Source organism: Octopus bimaculoides, chromosome 10, assembly GCF_046866305.1.
Source record: "Octopus bimaculoides isolate indiv1 chromosome 10, ASM4686630v1, whole genome shotgun sequence".
NCBI lineage: Eukaryota > Metazoa > Mollusca > Cephalopoda > Octopoda > Octopodidae > Octopus > Octopus bimaculoides.
In genome coordinates, this window is record NC_142937.1 from 37,017,222 (window position 1) to 37,029,721 (window position 12,500).

A 12,500-nucleotide genomic window follows, 5' to 3' on the forward strand; every position below is an offset into this window, starting at 1 on the left:
CATACGTATATGTGTGTGTATGTATATAAAACTACCGTTAACAGCACAACCAACACAACCTTCGCCATCACTAATATTCTCACATCTAGCAAGACCATCATCCTCATTGCAAATACCAGCAGGGCTGGGATGTGGGTGAGGGTTACAGCAGCAGCAGCAGTAGCAACAGAGTGGGATCACGTCTCCAATGAAGCATGACTGTGAAGTCTTGAGATATAGCTGAAAGACAGAAGGGTGGTAGGAGAGGGTAGCAAGGGGAGATAACAGAGCAAGTGAACCAAAAATAGCATCAATTATAACCTTACAATAAATGTCTTTCTATTAATGGTTCAGTGGAATAAATGAACAAAAACGACCAAAAAAATTGAACAAAAATTGAACAAAAGATAAAACAAAACAAATAAATATAATAAAAATACACTGAATATATATATATATATATATACATGAAATTATAATATAAAATGCAAAAGAAAAAAGTACAGAGAGTAGAAATAATAAACATATAGAGAGATAATAATAAATATATAATTATATATTCTAAAACAAACATACTAGTTTTAAAAAAATAGAAACTGATAAGGAAAAAAATAGACTTTATAAATATTTACTCCCACTCATGACAAATTGAATAGATATGTACTGGTAAGTGTATGTGTGTGTTAGTGTGTGGAGGGGGCAATGTATTTATATAAATATGTATATGTGTATGCATGCACATTCACACATACACGCACACACACACACACACATAGATGCATATATATATGTACAATATTTATTTATGTATTTTGTATGTGTGTGTATATACACATATATACAAATATACATAAGTATATATTTATTTATTTGTGTATTTTGTATGTGTGTGTATATTTTATAAATTTTTATATATGTGGGTAATATATATATATATATGTGAAGTATATATATATATATATGTATATATATGTGAAGAATATATATATATATATATGTATGTATATATATGTGATATATGTGATATATGTGTATATATATATATATATATATATATATATATATATATATATATGTGTGTGTGTGTGTGTGATATATATATATATATATATGTGATGTATATATATATATATATATATATATATATACAATTAAATATTTATATATAGATACATATACATGTGTATACATACCTGCTCATACATGCATACACACATAAGTGCATGCGCACACACACATGCACACACACACATGTACATATACACACAGGTTTATGCATTGGGCAAGCACAGTAATAGAGAAGTTAATTCTCTGGAACTTCAGTTTCAGGCCTGATTGAAGGACTCATGCTTTAATATATAATTTTAGCTCTCACAGAGAGATTAAGTGTAGCTAAATATACCAAATTTTATGCTCCAATAATATTCAAATGTCTAAATTTTCAGCCCCAGCCCTAAATATTCTGACTGGGAAAAGGAATATTTTAATATTAAGAACCCTAAAAAATAAAACAAAAATGTGAACCCAAATGATATAATGTATACTTTTGATATCCTTTAATAATATCCATGTGTCTATGTATTAACATACACACACATCTATATATATATATATATATATATATATATATATATATATGTATGTGAATATATATATATATACATGTGTATGTTTATGTTTGTAGAAATATGTGGTTTAGCAGTTAGGATGTTGGACTCATTATTGTAAGATTGTCATTTCAATTCATGTGTGTACATGTGTGTGTGTGTGCTCATATTGACACTATATGATGGCTGTAAAGGAGCATCACCATGATATAAGCAGTCATTGACTTCCTTATGAAACATATCTGGTTATGGAGAACAATTGGTCAAAATTATGCATTGAGATAAAAAATATTTAACCATCCCAAGAACATTCAGACTGACATGGCTCCTACAACAGGGCGTGATGCTCCAGCTTTAGCATCAGTGCAAAAGTGAGCAGCTGAATTTAGGAGGGGAAAGAAGAGTCTTGAATATGACAGACATCTGACAATATATCAAATAGCCAATGCTATTAGCATATCTGATGAAAGTACTGAGAATATTCCACACAATGGACTTGACATAACAAAAGTTTCTTATTTCTTTGTTGCCCACAAGGGGCTAAACATAGAAGGGACAAACAAGGACAGACAAAGGGATTAATTCGATTACATCGACCCCCAGTGCGTAACTGGTACTTAATTTATCAACCCCGAAAGGATGAAAAGCAAAGTCGACCTTGGCGGAATTTGAACTCAGAATGTAATGGTAGACAAAATATCACAAAGCATTTCACCCGGCGCACTAACGTTTCTGCCAGCTCGCTGACTTGACATGACAAAAGTTTCTGATTGGTGAGTGCCACGTCTTCTGATAACTGATCAAATGTGCACCAGGCTGATCAAATCTTGGAAAAATCTGAGATGGTTTGAGGCAGATGCAACTGGTTTTCTTGAATGTTTCCTAAGCCAGATGAGTGTTCGTTTAATCCCTTTGAGCAGCCAGAGACAAAGGGATAATCCATGAAGTAGAAACACTGCATCTCACCTGCTCCAAAGAAGGCCAAGGTCGTTTCATCTGCAGGGAGGGTGATAGCATCAGGTTTTTGGAATGCAAAAGGTATTGTGTTTATCTTCAAAAGGGCCACACCATCAACTTGCTAAGGCAGTTACAAAAGGCTATCAGGATTGAACACCCAAGAAAACTGACGAAAGGTGTCTTGTTTCATCAGGGCAATGCTCCAGTATACAAGTCTCTAGCTTCAATGGATGCTGTGATTGACTGTAGAACTGGTTGATCAGCCTCCCTATTTTCCTGATTTAGCCCCATCTGACTTTCAACTGTTCCTCAACAGGAAGAATCAGATGAGAGATAACCAGTGTTGCAGAGATTCTGATTCTGATGATGATGATAATGTCATATCTGCTGTTGTTGACTGTTTTACCAACAAGGTGTAAGCTTCTTCCCCAATGGCTCCAAGTACTGTAATACTGATGAAAGAAGTGTGTGATCCACAAGGGGGACTATATTGAAAATTGAAACTCATTCGGTCACATTCCATGAGAGTATCTTGGTCAGACTGACATTAACTGATATCAAATGTAGGCTGTGCAAGACAGAAACTAAAAACATCAACCACATTATGCTAAGTATGAGAGAATATCTTCTATATATTATCTTCCCATGAGGTACGATGCAGTGGCCAGAACAGTCCAGAACAAGATTACAAAAACGAAAACATTTACAGATAAAGGTGACCAGATTGAAATTAGTGGGTCAAAAAAATATTGATGGAACTTATAAAATTAAAACAGCCACCAGATACTGCCAGATAAAACAACTGCCCAGATACTTTTGTGTGGGACCACAGGGAAAAGATATGTTTTGTTGTAGAAATTAGCTACTCTCTGGCTACCAATATGGTTAGAAAAATGCAAAAAAGAGAACATCTATGGACTGTCGATAAGGAGTTTGCAAATTCAATATCCAAGATACACTTTCAGCTTCATACCAGTTATTATTGGAACAGCAAGGTACATACCAACCTGTTTCAAGCAAAGTATAGCTGAAATGGGGATTTTGTAGGGAGAACTTAAATCCTTAATTTATAAACTACAAATGATAATGTCTTATCTGGGACTGTAATATCTGCAAGATCTTCTTAAGATTTTAAGGATGATGAACAAAATAAGATGCTTTCTTTCATAATGTTGCTACTAAGTAGGTGGCCGGTCAAAATTTATTCTAAATTAAAAAAAGGAGAATGTACATATACGTATACATACATATACACATGCAAAAACATGTGTGTCCATGTGAGTATTATTTGTGTGTCAACTCACCCATCACTTAACTATTCCATCTGCCATCGACTTTATTAATCTAACCTGGATTAATACCTTTTATCTCTTTACCAGCAGTCACCTTCTGCTATATAATACCACTTCTTCTTCTTCTTCTTCTTATACTACTACCACCACTACTACTACTGATAATAATAATAATAATAATACCACCACCACCACTACTACTACTACTACTACTACTACTTTATAAATTATTTTATACGATTTTGTTTATATTTTTTATATTATTGTATTTAAGGGATATTCATCTTCTTTGCATCTTTACTTCTAGAAAATTGTTTTCTATATTTGTAATTATTTTCATATTTTTATTTTTAAGTTTTTGCTTTTGTTTCTTCTTTTTTTTTTCAATCTCTCACATTTTGCTATTAAAACTTCTCAACTTACTCTGAATTTGTTTCTCTCTGTCTCATTCTCTCCCACTCACCCACCTCTCATATGAATATGCCATTTGTATATGTGTGTATATATACATACGTATACATGCATACATATACATAAATACATACATACCTATACACACACACATATGCATTTACATATATATATGTATGTGTGTGTTTATATAAATATGTATGTTTATGTGCACATATGGTAAACATCTCTCTCTCTCTCTCTCTTGTCTCCCTCTCTCTCTGTACATATAAATAAATAAGTAAATATATATATATATGCATACATATATATATATATGTATGTGTATATATGCGTACAAACACACACATATATATATATATATATGTATGCATATATCTATATCTATCTGTATGTGTATGTATATATATATATATATATATATATATATATATATAAATACCTATATCTATCTATCTGTATGTGTATGTATATATATATATATATACACACACACACATATATATATTATTACATATATATGTACATACGTATATGTAGGTGTATGTATGCATGCATGTACGTATACATTTGCATATGTTCTTGTTTGCTTCTGTCTCACTTTCACACATACATGCACACACACACACTCACATGCTTATCTATATAAATATATATATATAGATATATAGATATATGAGAGGCAGAGATTGTGTGTGTGTGTGTATGCATGTGTGCTTGTAAGTATGTAAGCGTGTATATGGTGTGTATGTACATGAATACATACACACACACACACATACACCAACCACTATCACTCTTTCAATCTTTAGCACTCTCTCACTTTATCTACAATTCTACTTTGCCTCCGAGACATCTCCATGCTTTCACCTTTTCCATTTCTAAGATTTACCATTCTATTTTCAGTTCCTTCAAACTAAGAAGACCACTTGTCTTCATTCTCAGGAAACTGTCATTATGTCAAGCAAAGATTTCTGGTCAATTTGAAATCTTACCTATTTCTTCCTTTATGCTACATTTTAATTTAGTTGTTTTCTTTTTCTTTCCTTTTGTATTTTATTACTTGTTTTATTTTTCTAATTTAGTGATTTTGTTTGTATTGTATTTCTTCTTAAATCTTATGTCTTTTCAAATAACAATAATAATAATAATGATAATGATAATGATAATAATAACAACAACAACAACAACAACAGCAACAATAATAATAATAATAATAATAATAATAATAATAATGATAATAATAATAATAGTAATAATAATTACAATAACAACAACAACAGCAGCAGCAACAATAACAACAACAATAATAATAATAATAATAATGATAATAATAATAATAGTAATAATAATTACAATAACAACAACAACAGCAGCAGCAACAATAACAACAACAACAACAATAATAATAATAACAATAATTGACCACAGTCTTTCACTGGTACTTATTTTATTGACCTCCAAAAGGATGAAAGGCAAAGTTGAGCTTGGTAGGATTTGAACTCAGGATGTGAAGACAGAAGAAATGCCGATAAGCATTTTGCTCAAGGTGCTAACGATTCTGCTAGCTCACCGTCCTAACAACAACAACACCAACAATAATAATATTATTATTATTATTAATAATAATAATAATAATAATGATGATGATGATGACGATGACGATGATGGTGATGGTGTACAATAAAAAAAAAAATGAAATATAATTATACATGATATAAATGTGACGATAATGCAATTCTGATACAGACAATTGAGGAGCCGATGTGGTGACAACCGATGTTGGTGTGTTTACGTCCCCATAACTTAGCAGTTCGGCAAAAAGAGAACAATATAATAAGTCCTGGGGTCGATTTGTTCAACTAAAGGCAGTGCTCCAGCATGGCCACAGTCAAATGACTGAAACAAGTAAAAAAGTAAAAGAGCATGGTTTCCTTGCTCTGCAGGCATTTTGTACATAATAATCCTTGTTTCCAGTTGTGACACATGGCCTGCTGTTTAACAATAGAGGGCACATTACAAGCTACAAGGATACATTTCATAAGTTGTGAGGGCTTTATAGAAACAAGCATGAAAAAAATAGTTGGAAAACAACCCTATTCTTTTATTATTTTATTCCTTTACTTGATTCAGTCATTTGACTGTGGCCATGCTGGAGCACCACCTTTAGTCAATCAAATAGATCTCAGGACTGATTCTTTGTAAGCCTAGTACTTTTGGTTATCAAGCAATGGTGGGGGGACAAACACAGAAACACACACACACACACACACACACACACACACACACGCGATGAACTTCCTTCAGTTTCTGTCTACTAAATCCACTCACAAGGCTTTGGTTGTCCTGAGGTTATAGTAGAAGACACTTGCCCAAGGGGCCACGCAGTGGGAATGAACCTGGAACCATGTGGTTGGTAAACAAGCTACTTACCACACAGCCGCTCCTGTACCTATTGATTAAAATTATGTGAAATGTCTTTACTCAGCTGGCAAAAACAAGTTGTATCTATAATTCAAAGGGCCATCTTTGTCACATTCTGTGTCACACCAGATCTCCCTGAGAACTGCATAGACATCATTACAATCATCACTGCTGTCATTGCTGTCATGGACGTCATCGCATTCAACATTACCATCATCGTCATCATAATCATTATCCTGATAATGATAGATGTAGATGGTGGTATTCTTTTCCTGAGTTGTACGAAATATAGATTTTGTACATTTTAGTCTTCACAATTCTATTTCATGAAATTTTAAGTCATCTGGCTTCTTCCCATGATAATTAACACTGTGTGTGTGTGTGTGTGTGTGTGTCTGTGTCTGTGTGCGTGATTTTTATATATTTCACAATGCCATCGTGTTTTAATGCTTTGCTGAATGAATTGACATTTATAGATTGAAAGACAGGCATGGAGTGGAGTCATTGGTGGATAGAGGGAAGAAGAGGAATGGAGAAAGTATCAATGCTTGTGGAGTATATTGATGTAGTCTATATGAAAAGATATATGAAGGGCTTTTGATGACTACCAGAAAGAAAGGGAGAGGGTAAAAAGTGGAAAATGAAAACAATTAAAATTATAAAAAAAAAACGTATGTGTGTATGTGTGTGCATGTGTGTATATGTATGTATATATATATATATATATATATATATATATATATATATATATATATATATGTATACATAAGTGGAGGCGCAATGGCCCAGTGGTCAGGGCAGCGAACTCGCGGTCATAGGATCGCGGTTTCGATTCACAGAACGAGCGTTGTGAGTGTTTATTGAGCGAAAACACCTAAAGCTCCACGAGGCTCCGGCAGGGGATGGTGGTGAACCCTGCTGTACTCTTCCACCACAACTTTCTCTCACTCTTACTTCCTGTTTCTGTTGTGCCTGTAATTCAAAGGGTCAGCCTTGTCACACTGTGTCACGCTGAATATCCCCTAGAACTACGTTAAGGGTACATGTGTCCGTGGAGTGCTCAGCCACTTGCATGTTAATTTCACGAGCAGGCTGTTCCGTTGATCGGATCAACTGGAACCCTCAACGTCGTAAGTGACAGAGTGCCAACAACAATATGTATATATATATATATATATATATATAGATAACTTCTAAATTTGTTAATGGGAAACATTTTGAATATGCAAATAAAGCTCCTATTCTATTATGTGGGTCACAGTCTAACGATGTTGACTGGTGAACCACTTTTTGGGGTTGCATTGAGCTGTACCAATATAATGTAGCAATAATAACAATAATCTGTGGATGGAATTTATAGGCATGCAGGTGCAGGCATAGCAGTGTGATTATGCTTCTTAATGACATGGTTTCAGGTTCAGTCCCCCTCTGTGGCACCTTGGGCAATTGCCTTTTACTATAGTATCAAGCCGACCAAAAGTTTGTGAGTGTATTTGGTAGACAGGAACAGAAAGAAGCAAGCAAGTGGAAAGAAATGGAATTATATGGCCAATTCACGCAACAAACCAAGAATGTCAGAAACAAAGAGCACTGACTCTGGTTGACAAACAGAAACCTGAAATGAGAGACTGAAATGCTAATTATAGCTGCTCAGTAACAAGACATTAGGATGAGTCTGATAAAGGCAAAGATCAACAAAACCTAGTTAGATAGTAAATGTATAATCAACAGGAAAGATGATGTAAGTATCAATTATCTCTTGAAGTGAGTGCAGTAAACTAGCACAAGAAGAGTATAAGTGCTGGGATGTCTGTGTAGATAGAAAAGTGCATTGGGATGTTAGGTGTGTGTATAACTTTGAAACGACAGAAAAGTGGTATACAGACGAACCAGTGGCTGTAATAGGAAATGAGAATGACAGGCTCTTATGAGACTTCCCTGTAAAGACTGACCATAGTATTTGAAGCAAGAAGACCATATATGATTCATCCTTCTCCTTATCTTTATCATTATCCTTATTTAATGTCTGCTTTCCATGCTGGCATGGGTTGAATGGTTTGACAGGAGCTGGCCAAGCAGAAGATTGCACTCTTCTGTTTCTGTTTTGGTGTGGTTTTTATGGTTGGATGCCCTTCCTAACACCAATCACCCCACAGAGTGGACTGAGTGCTTTTTACATGACATGAGCACAGGTGAGGTGAGTTTTGGCATGGTTTTTACCAAGGGATGCCCTTCCAAATACCAACCACTTTACAGTGTGGACTAGATGCGTTTTACATAGCACCAGCACCAGTAGGGTCACCAAATAAGTTGCAAGCCAAAATAAACAGTGTAGGATCATAGACTTGGCATTTCCATATGCTAAGAGAGTCGATACACATAGACAGACAAACACAGACACTGACACACACACACACATATGTATGTGTGTGTGTGTATGTGTGTTTGTGTGTGTGTGCGTGGAAAGATATGTGTGATTGTGTCTACTTGTCTTGACATCCTGAGATAGTTGTAAACAAGCATCACCATCATAAAAGTGGGTTCCTTCAGTTCTAATGTTATAAGTTAACATGTCCAGCCATAGAGAAATTTTACTGTGATTGAAAACAAGTGAGGGCTGGCAACAGGAAGGGCATATCATTGCAGAACTTCACTTGACATGTGAGCATTAAAAAAAATGGCCATCCCATTGCAGAATTTTTCACCTCTATAAATTCAGGGACAATGCAACCTGTAATCAGTGCATTAGCAAAGAAGCATAAGCATATTTTATCACAAAATATAAACTTAGATTAAATACCACCACCACCACAGATGAAACTACTACAAAAGTTTAAAACAATTCCAACCACAACAGGTCACTTTTAGGTCATTTGACTGTTGAAGAAGATTCCACAAACAATTCCCTGTGTCACAGCACTCCTGCATTTTCTTTTCTTTTCTTTCTCCTTTCCCCTTTTCTTGCTCTACTCCTACTTCTCTTCCACTTCCTCCTCCTCCTCCTCATCATCATCATCACCATTGTTGTTGTTGATGTTGTTGTCATTGCAGCTGTCACCACCACCACTACCACTATCATCATCATCATCATCATCGTCATTGCCAACCCCACCACCACCACCGTCACCATTATCACCACCACTGACACCACTGCTGCTGCAGGCGCCACCACCTCCTCCGACAGGACTACTACCCCCATCATCATCATCAACAGCAGCAGCATCAGCAGCTGTAGCAGCAACAACCACAGCTGCCTCTGCCACCGCCACCACCACCACCACCACAACAAGAACAGCAATCGCTTGATGACTGGAAATGAGAAAATTCAAGCAGCAAATCGCTGATTCAAGTTTGAAAAATAAACAAAAAGGAAAATATCTATGCTGGAAGACAAATATTTCTATAAACACAAATATTAATTTCAAGCTTTCTGCACATAGGTTTCATGTAGCATCATGTAGTCATCAATGAAATAAAGATATGAATTATCTGCAGTTATATTTAAATGTTTTAAACATGCTGTCACCAAATATCTGGGTGTGTAATTCTGGGATCTTATTTATGAATGTTACTGCCCTGCAAAAAAAACAAACTGCATTTGGAGAAGTTTCCTTGTGGTAATCCTGTGAACAATAAATGTGAAATTGCAGCATTTAACTTGTTTTGTGTAGATATACTGTTGATTGTATTCACATATAGTGCTCTATTAGGACTAGGAGAATAATAAAAATAGTTATGAATATATCTATAAATCTATCTTTATATTGTAAAAAGTAGATAGCTCAATACAGAGGAACGTCTTATAATGAATTGAACCAAATATGCATACACAGAACTGGATGAGTACCAAAGTTTCATCTGTATGGTTCATAGAAATAACCTAAGTAAACTTGCTCAAAATGATTTCCCTGTTGTTTGGTAACATTCATAATAAAATAGAATTATACATGGCGTGAATAGTGATATGAACCAATCTCAACTATACATTCAGTGATATAGAGCAATCCCAACCAAATATTTGGTGCTATGGACCACTCCCTACCAAACGCTTGGTGGTATGATGTAATCCCAACCAAACATTTATATCAATATTAAAATGCTTATTTTTGCATGTATTTTTACAAATGAATTTTGTATTTTGTCTGAATGTTAGATCACATTATAGTATGCTCTAAATTAGGTTTCAAAAGTTTTATTCCATTGAAGAAATATATGTTCTTTTCTACTCTAGGCACAAGGCCTGAAATTTTTAGGGAAGGAGACCAGTCAATTAGATCGACCCCAGTACACAACTGGTACTTAATTTATCGACCCTAAAAGGACAAAAGGCAAAGTTGACCTCAGCAGAATTTGGACTCAGAACACAAAGACAGATGAAATACCGCTAAGCATTTTGTCTGGCATGCTACCGTTTCTGCCAGCTCAACGCCTTAAATAATCTTTTCTAATCTAGGCATAAGGCCCCAATTTTTTAGGGAGGGGGCCAGTCAATTAGATCGACTCCAGTTTGTAATTGGTACTTATATTATTGACCCTGAAAGGATAAAAGTCAAAGTCAACCTTCGTGGAATTTGAACTCAGAATGTAAGACAGACGAAATACTGCTAAGCATTTCACCCAGTATACTAACGTTTCGGCCAGCTTGCTGCCTTATTGAAGAAATGTATATTGTAAAGTATATTAAGATATGATGTGTGTGTGTGTGTGTGTGTGTGTGTGTGTGTGTGTGTGTGTGTGTGTGTGTGTATTTGTGTGTGTGTGTGTGTGTGTGTGTGTGTGTGTGTGTGTGTGTGTGTGTAGGAATATCTGTTTGCCTATGTATTCATCCATCCATCCATCCCTCTATCCATCCATCTATTCACACAGAAACACAGAAATCAAAACATCTAACCTATGGCAGTAGTTGGTTTTGTGCCAAAGGGGCATTGGGAAGTTCCTAGCTTGAAGGGTATCACAAAAAGCCTGGTTAGAGGCCCAACCTTCTGAGTACTTTCACAGAGCTTAGAAAAATCAAAGGACCACTGCAATAAGTGTGTGAATCTGAGAGGGAAATATCTTGTATAAAATCATAATTAACTGATCCTCATGTATTGTCTTTTACCCAAGGCAGGAACTTTTCAGCAACACATCGTATTACATTGCAGTTATCTATGATATTTTGTATATTCCTGTTTATGTATATGCTTTGCTGATTTGTGTGCATGGTATGAGTAAACTTCAGCAAAGAAAACTTCACATGTGATACAAACTGTAATGGCAGGGAAATCACCATCAATCTCTCTAGATTTTGCATTCCTTCTGTCTCTAGCATTCTTCATTTTGTAACTGGCACCTAGCATACTATGGACCACTTCAGATTACTCTCTTGGAAGGAAGGAATGCAGCAGGATTGGCATAAACTTACTTCACATGAAGCAAATTCTTTGTGCTGGTTGTTCAGTAGCAAAACTCACTAAAATTTCTTTTACTGAGACCTTACACATCATTACTGATGTGAGTGTCAACCGTGTGTGTGTATGTGGGCTCAAATTTTGCTGCAATTCTTTTCATTCACAATTCCTTGCTCAAAATTCGTTTGTAGGAGCTCATCAATCACAGGACACACCAGTCATATCAACAAGTTCATCAATTGTTCAGTGACAGTCTTACAAAATTAGTTCATGAACTTACATGTTTTCCATTATGAATTGCTTAAACGGAAACAAACGGTCAACGTGGAACTCTATGTTCAACAGATTGAACGACTTTAATACTGATGCAGAATTGAGAGCTTGGGTGGATCAATTCTTTGAGTCGAAATCGGGTGATTTTTACCAATGAGGTATTGAAA